General features: G+C 37.5%; 1 long non-coding RNA gene across 1 annotated transcript; it reads right to left on the bottom strand.

Annotated features, from left to right (window-relative positions):
- Window positions 1-7,896: 7,896 nt before the first annotated feature.
- Window positions 7,897-8,642, bottom strand: LOC108887122 (uncharacterized). The gene is made up of 2 exons (XR_001961546.1): window positions 8,565-8,642; window positions 7,897-8,372 (listed from the first exon to the last, which is right to left on the bottom strand). It is a non-coding gene; the product is annotated as an uncharacterized LOC108887122 (long non-coding RNA).
- Between the last annotated feature and the right edge of the window lie 546 nt (window positions 8,643-9,188).

Raw genomic sequence — 9,188 nt, forward strand, 5'->3', positions numbered from 1 at the left:
TTTTTTGACCATTTTTGATGCCTTTACTGTACTATGACTTTTTTTGGACCATTTTTGAAGCCTTACTATACTATGACTTTTTTTTGACCCAGTTTTGATACCTTACTATACTATGACTTTTTTTTTTTAAACCTTACTATACTATGACTTTTTGATGGTTTTGAAAGCCTTAGTATACTATGTTTTGGACAGTTTATGTAAAGCTGTTTGTTACCTGGAGGCCTCTGTCCTGGTCTCAAAGAACTTCTTCATGGTACGAAGACTCTGTGTGATCGTGGACTATGTGTCTGCGATCGCGGACAATGTCTCTGAGATTATAGACAAAGTCTCTGTGATCATGGACAATGTCATTATGGCCGTGGACGATGTCTCTGAGATCATAGACGGTGTCTCTGTGATCATTGACAATGTCTCCATGATCGCGGGCAATGCCGTCAAATCGGTGACCCCCGTCTCCGCCGATTCTATCGCAAGGTCTCTACGAAGCATGGGACAATGTCTCTGACCAAGGACAACGCCTCTCCCATCTTTGACAAGGTCTCTGCGACTGTGGACAATGTCTCTGATCGTGGACGATGTCTCCCTCATCCTCAACAATGTCTCTCCGATCATGGACTGTGTCTCTGCGATCATGGACGACGTCTTGGCGATCGTGGACTATGTGGTGGACGAAGTGGTGACACCTGGAAGAAATCAAAGAGAAACATACAAGGGAAAATGATCAATACACTACTACCTATTCCTCATCAACAGTTCAACCATGAAAACACTAAAAAATATTCAACATTACACCTGAACCAGAACATTTTCCAAACAGAGGGCTGTTTCAGAAAATGAACAGTTGACTGTCATCACCTCCTGAACAACCAACAACTACAAATATTTGGGAAAAAGTAAAATGATTATTAATTGTGTGTCTATCAACTAATCACTGAAGCGATCATGTATGTTACTGTAAACTGCACAATAATAACAAACACTATCAGTTAATCATTATTTCATATTTCAACCTTCTTATTAAGAACTGGTTGTTACATACTGTAAAGATGACTCTTAACTCTTACTGTTGCAAACTACGTCTAGTGAGAGATTACTTTGACTATTATATTTTACTTCTGATATTACTAGTTACTTTTACATCACTTCTATTAAAAGTGGGTTACTTATTATTTTCATATTGCAGATTAATTATATCATCACACTTTTCTCATATACTGAATACTGAACATAAACAATGTCTCTGTGTTGGACAGTTTATGTAAAGCTGTTTGTTACCTGGAGGCCTCTGTCCTGGTCTCAAAGAACTTCTTCATGGTTCGAAGACTCTGTGTGATCGTGGACTATGTGTCTGCGATCGCGGACAATGTCTCTGAGATTATGGACAAAGTCTCTGTGATCATGGACAATGTCATTATGGCCGTGGACGATGTCTCTGAGATCATAGACGGTGTCTCTGTGATCATTGACAATGTCTCCATGATCGCGGGCAATGCCGTCAAATCGGTGACCCCCGTCTCCGCCGATTCTATCGCAAGGTCTCTACGAAGCATGGGACAATGTCTCTGACCAAGGACAACGCCTCTCTCATCTTTGACAAGGTCTCTGCGACTGTGGACAATGTCTCTGATCGTGGACGATGTCTCCCTCATCCTCAACAATGTCTCTCCGATCATGGACCATGTCTCTGCGATCGTGGCGTCATCTAGAAAAATCAAAAACAAACAGAAAAAAATATAAAAATGTATTAAAATATTAATATCTATTAAGTTTAAAACATATTTGTCAGTACTAAACATGTGTCATTTTTATGAAATATAAATAAAATGTTAAAATTTTATCTTTACAGTGATTCTGTCACTCAGTGTAATGGATGACACTGTGGTCTAACAAATAAATTGCATTACACTGTATGACAAAATTAGGGATGCACCGATACCACATAGTTTCAATCCAATTACAAGTACAAGTACTTACATTTGAGTACTTGCCGATGCAGAGTACCAATATAAGTAGTTATTAATGCCATTACACTTCGTACATTTACTTACTATGCCTTATTATACTATGACTTTTTTTGAAAGCCATACTATGGTATGACTTTTTTTGAAGCCTTACTATACTATGACTTTTTTTGAAGCCTTACTATGGTATGACTTTTTTTGAAGGCCTTACTATACTATGACTTTTTTTTTCAGAACTATTTCTAGTCATTACTGTGACTGTAATAATTAGAAAAAAAACACTAAATATGACATTTTTTTGACACCTAACTATACAATTGTTTTTTATGCCTGATTAGATTTCCTGTTAACACATTACTTTGATTATTGCTAATTACTTCTATTATTACACTTTTCTGATATACTCTATACTTTCTGAACATTTTTTGATGCCTTTCTGTACTATGCATTTGGGCGAAAATCCCATCTGTTACTGTGTACATAATCCTGTTTATATTGTTGATAGTTTTTATACATTGTTATATATTACCTTGTTTGATATCATGCCTTTTTATATTTTTGCTGTATTTCCTCGCTGTGGGACTAATGATGGATTATCTTACTAAAATAAATTCTGCTGAACACAGGATATTTTACTGGTCTGTTTATTATTGTATGAAAGTGAATATTTGTAGCCAGAGGTTAGGGTTACGGCTCTTACTATACTATGACTTTTTTTGACCATTTTTGAAGCCTTACTATTTTATGACTTTTTTTGACCATTTTTGAAGCCTTACTATACTATGACTTTTTTTGACCATTTTTGATGCCTTACTATACTATGACTTTTTTTGACCATTTTTGAAGCCTTACTATACTATGACTTTTTTTGAAAGCCATACTATGGTATGACTTGTTTTGAAGCCTTACTATACTATGACTTTTTTTGACCATTTTTGAAGCCTTACTATACTATGACTTTTTTTTTGAAACCTTAGTATTCTATGACTTTTTTTTTGAAACCTTACTATACTATGACTTTTTTTGAAAGCCTTACTATGGTATGACTTTTTTTTGATGACCTTACTATACTATGACTTTTTTTTGACCATTTTTGAAGCCTTACTATACTATGACTTTTTTTGAAAGCCTTACTATGGTATGACTTTTTTTGAAGCCTTACTATACTATGACTTTTTTTGAAGCCTTACTATACTATGACTTTTTTTGACATTTTGAAGCCTTACTATACTATGACTTTTTTTGAAAGCCTTACTATGGTATGACTTTTTTTGAAGCCTTACTATACTATGACTTTTTTTGACATTTTTGAAGCCTTACTATACTATGACTTTTTTTGACCATTTTTGATGCCTTACTATACTATGACTTTTTTTGACCATTTTTGAAGCCTTACTATACTATGACTTTTTTTGACCATTTTTGATAGCCTTACTATACTATGACTTTTTTTGACCATTTTGAACCTTACTATACTGACTTTTTTTGATTTTTATTACTATGACTTTTTTTTTAAACCTTACTATACTATGACTTTTTTGATGGTTTTGAAAGCCTTAGTATACTATGTTTTGGACAGTTTATGTAAAGCTGTTTGTTACCTGGAGGCCTCTGTCCTGGTCTCAAAGAACTTCTTCATGGTACGAAGACTCTGTGTGATCGTGGACTATGTGTCTGCGATCGCGGACAATGTCTCTGAGATTATAGACAAAGTCTCTGTGATCATGGACAATGTCATTATGGCCGTGGACGATGTCTCTGAGATCATAGACGGTGTCTCTGTGATCACTGACAATGTCTCCATGATCGCGGGCAATGCCGTCAAATCGGTGACCCCCGTCTCCGCCGATTCTATCGCAAGGTCTCTACGAAGCATGGGACAATGTCTCTGACCAAGGACAACGCCTCTCCCATCTTTGACAAGGTCTCTGCGACTGTGGACAATGTCTCTGATCGTGGACGATGTCTCCCTCATCCTCAACAATGTCTCTCCGATCATGGACCATGTCTCTGCGATCATGGACGACGTCTTGGCGATCGTGGACTATGTGGTGGACGAAGTGGTGACACCTGGAAGAAATCAAAGAGAAACATACAAGGGAAAATGATCAATACACTACTACCTATTCCTCATCAACAGTTCAACCATGAAAACACTAAAAAATATTCAACATTACACCTGAACCAGAACATTTTCCAAACAGAGGGCTGTTTCAGAAAATGAACAGTTGACTGTCATCACCTCCTGAACAACCAACAACTACAAATATTTGGGAAAAAGTAAAATGATTATTAATTGTGTGTCTATCAACTAATCACTGAAGCGATCATGTATGTTACTGTAAACTGCACAATAATAACAAACACTATCAGTTAATCATTATTTCATATTTCAACCTTCTTCTTATTAAGAACTGGTTGTTACATACTGTAAAGATGACTCTTAACTCTTACTGTTGCAAACTACGTCTAGTGAGAGATTACTTTGACTATTATATTTTACTTCTGATATTACTAGTTACTTTTACATCACTTCTATTAAAAGTGGGTTACTTATTATTTTCATGTTGCAGATTAATTATATCATCACACTTTTCTCATATACTGAATACTGAACATAAACAATGTCTCTGTGTTGGACAGTTTATGTAAAGCTGTTTGTTACCTGGAGGCCTCTGTCCTGGTCTCAAAGAACTTCTTCATGGTTCGAAGACTCTGTGTGATCGTGGACTATGTGTCTGCGATCGCGGACAATGTCTCTGAGATTATGGACAAAGTCTCTGTGATCATGGACAATGTCATTATGGCCGTGGACGATGTCTCTGAGATCATAGACGGTGTCTCTGTGATCATTGACAATGTCTCCATGATCGTGGGCAATGCCATCAAATCGGTGACCCCCGTCTCCGCCGATTCTATCGCAAGGTCTCTACGAAGCATGGGACAATGTCTCTGACCAAGGACAACGCCTCTCTCATCTTTGACAAGGTCTCTGCGACTGTGGACAATGTCTCTGATCGTGGACGATGTCTCCCTCATCCTCAACAATGTCTCTCCGATCATGGACCATGTCTCTGCGATCGTGGCGTCATCTAGAAAAATCAAAAACACACAGAAAAAAATATAAAAATGTATTAAAATATTAATATCTATTAAGTTTAAAACATATTTGTCAGTACTAAACATCTGTCATTTTCATGAAATATAAATAAAATGTTAAAATTTTATCTTTACAGTGATTCTGTCACTCAGTGTAATGGATGACACTGTGGTCTAACAAATAAATTGCATTACACTGTATGACAAAATTAGGGATGCACCGATACCACATAGTTTCAATCCAATTACAAGTACAAGTACTTACATTTGAGTACTTGCCGATGCAGAGTACCAATATAAGTAGTTATTAATGCCATTACACTTCGTACATTTACTTGAAAACATGTTTTATTTTCATCAGATATTGTTTCATCCTCTGGCTGTAAGAAATTGCTGTGACTGACATTTGAACATTCCATTGTATGTGGCATTGTCACACATTTTATTCAAACAGAAGTACTGTTATTGACAGTTAAGCATTCAACTGCATCTTTTTTTGTTAACAAACAGCCTTGCCACATATTTCACAAACTCTTTTAACTTGCCGTCATGTTGGTTTTTTAGATATTTTATCAGATTGCTTGCATTGAAAGTACTCTCTTTCGTCCCTCCTCTTGACAACTTTGCAGAGCATAATTTGCGGTCCGCTTTACTTTTGTCACCTGAAATACCTCCACACCACTGACATTGCTCCTCCTTGCTCTCAATTAGCACCTGACTGGACAACTGAATGTCTCACTGCGGTAAAGTGGTATTGAGTGCTGTGGTATCGGGACACTTTTATGAATACTAGTACGAATACAGGAACAGGGTATCAGACAGATACCTGATGCTGGTATCAGTATCTGTGCATCCCTAGACAAAACCATTACACTGAATGATGAACTTTTACTTAAACATATATTGCAGGCAATCAGCTGGCCACCTATATCAAACAATGACCCTAACCACTAAAGTTAATCACAGTTATTCACACAATCTACTTATTAAAAATCAAACCATAAAGGTGTTTTTTTGCATTATACAGAATGACATAGGGATTTGTAAAAAGGTTACCACACAACAAAAAGGTGAAATTATCAGATATTTAAGAGCAATAAATTCACCTTGCTGCAGTACCACAGCAGTCTTCAGGGGTCCTTTTGATGATGTCATAGAGTATCACATCACTATCAGTTTTTGATATGATTTTAAAAATGGCTTCTTGATCTGGTTACACTGAATGACTTCTAAAGAATTGTGAATTTGGGACAAAAGACCCCTGTTTATTTCTGCACTTAAGCAATAAAAGCAAGACTTTTATATCACTTTTATATTACTTTTCTTATTTGGCCCGAGCACACAAGTGTTCGAAGGCCCTATTAGAATTGCGCCGAGTCTTATTATTATCGTCCGAAATGAATGGCCTTTTTGAGGGCATACAATTGCTAAAAAAAAAATCACGAAACTTGCACGTGCGTCAGACCTGGTGAAATTTTAGGGGGGTGCATGTGCGGTGCATAATGACTGTTTAGTGCCTCCCGGAAACATTCAAAAGCGATGCATGCCCAGATGTACAAGAAAGTCTCCTGATGTCATGACCTCAAACCAACAGGAAGTCGGCCATTTTGACTGAACACAAAGTTTGCTAGATGTCGGTAAAGTGACTATTAACAATTACAACAGGGATTTAAACAAACTATCAAGAGCTCGCTGTGTTTTCGCCCGACCACGTTCGTCCACAACTCATGTCTAGGACACCTCAGTCACAAAAACACTAACACACCCTTACTTGCGCAGTAAGTCTGTAACAGAGAAGGCTAATGCTAACTCTCGCCGCTAACGCAAATGCTTACCGTTGCGCCCCAGGTGTGTTCAGCGTCCAGCCTCACTCGTGTTCGACAAAAAGCAGCTTCAAAGCTTGTTTTAGCACTCATGCTTGTTTTAGCATTCATGCTTGTTTTAACATTCATGCTTCTTCGGCGATTATGTTTTCACACAGTACAAACAAACCGAGACGACGGTTCAAACGCTGGTTTGAATCTGTCTCTTCCGTTACCCCCCTCTCTACGCTCCTCCCTCAAGGTCATGACCGATGACGACACAAGCAAGCCAACAACGGTAGAAAAAACACCAATTCGCCAGTTTACTGTATTTCGCCTAGCAACAGCCACTGATAAATATCCACGGGGAAGATAGGAGCCTGTTGCTGCTGTAAATAATGTAAACGATGGAGTGAATAGAATCTCAGTTAAAATTAACTAAAGGATGCTTTTCTGCGCATCCTTTAGTTAGCCACGTTATGATTTCTGTTGTTTAGACAATGCCTCCTCAAGTAGCACAACAGCTCTGCTAGGCAATAAGACCCTTCATTTATCAAGAGATATGTATTAAAGATTGACTGAAACTGAAATGTTGTTGACATTTTCATGGAGGTCTGAGAACAACCACATAATCATTCACAGAGATAAGTGAGATGACAGTGTCTCCCTGTTAAGACTTCTTATGAACAAAACTTCACAGAAATATAAACAGAAATAATATTTTTTGCAGTGGACTTTCAAAACATATCATATCATATTTCTAAGCATATTTCTCTTGAAATTAGTGAACAGTAGTATAAAGGAGATAAAATAATGCAAGAACTTCAAAATGTCATAATTATATATGTAATATGTATCATACTACTTGCCAGTTTTAACAGTAGTGTTTGACTTTACTGCCCTCTACTGCCCAGAAGCCAACATTACAATCACTAAGTGTTGACACTTCAACACAAACTAGTAGTTTCCTGTATGCTCCACAAAGTAAAGCACATTCATAAAGAAGGTGGTTTATTAAAATAACACAAACACTGTCACTTTGAAGAAACATATATTTCAAACTTTTAGACTCAAATAAAGAAGATCACAAAGTCATAAATACAGATTTAGACAAAAATAATGCAAAACTATTGGATGTTACCACATATACATTTACCTTCTATAGCACTATACATGGATTATATTATAATGTCAGCTGTGTGTCAAGCATGTGTGCTACTCTGTATGCAAATGTGACGCATTACAACAGAAATATGGAATAGGTATTTATGGAAAGTCAGATCTGGTGATCTCGGAAAGCACCAAGGAGAAGTAGAAATAAAGAGACAACCAAACAATGTATCAAACAACTGTGTGTGTGTGTTGTCCTCTATGGGAAGGGGTTATCAGGAGTGTAGTTGAAACTGGCATCCAAGAACATGGCCAGGGTTCCCAGGGTGGTGATGATGACAAACAACCACAGGAAGAGACGGTCCACTACCAGAGCAATGAACTGCCAGTCTCCTGTCATCTGGAGGAAACACACACACAAATACAAAAGCACTTACTGTAAGCACTGAGTCAGCAGTGTACTGTATGTATTCAGTGACACATGAACATCGCTGGGGCATGTTTGGAACACTCTGTGCTCAGGAGGTGCAGACAGACTGAATAACAAGCTGCCTGACAGAGTCTGTCATGTCGTGTCGTGCACATTTCTCACTGTGTCATCCGTGTCCTGCTTCTTCAGCTGCTCGGCCATGTATGTCACAGCGGCGATGGCTGACTTCAGGTTGGGAGGTGAGGATCAGACAGTAGCTGTCAGTGTCCGGGGAGCCGCTGAAGCTGCACTGTGCTCTCACATCTGAAAGACCGAAACACAGAGATAGACAGAGGGAAAACTTGTTGTTGGAGAGAAGGATGCAAAGGAACAGAATTTATTTATTTACATTTAGCCTAGTTAAAACTTAAACACAAACTCAAACTAGTTGCCATAAACTGGGCTTAAACATTTGACATTTTTGTCTCTGTTTGCAAAAAAATATTGTGCTTCGCTTCAGTGCAATAACATGTTAACAGTGACAATGTTAACATGCTGTTGCTTAACAGGTATTTACCATTTACTATGCTATTCCACTAACCGCAAAGTAAACTGAGGCTGAGGGAAGATTTAGATCTGATGATGGTGCTAGATGAAAAGTTAAGGGAATCACCAAAGATTGCTGTTCATCTATGAATGGTTGTGCTGAATTTCATGAAATTCCATCCAACAGTTATTGATATATTTCAGATTTGATCAAAGTGGTGGATTGACATCATATTATCTATACTGTATAATAGTATGTAT

The sequence above is a fragment of the Lates calcarifer genome, unplaced genomic scaffold, assembly GCF_001640805.2.
Source record: "Lates calcarifer isolate ASB-BC8 unplaced genomic scaffold, TLL_Latcal_v3 _unitig_1207_quiver_2535, whole genome shotgun sequence".
Lineage (NCBI taxonomy): Eukaryota > Metazoa > Chordata > Actinopteri > Centropomidae > Lates > Lates calcarifer.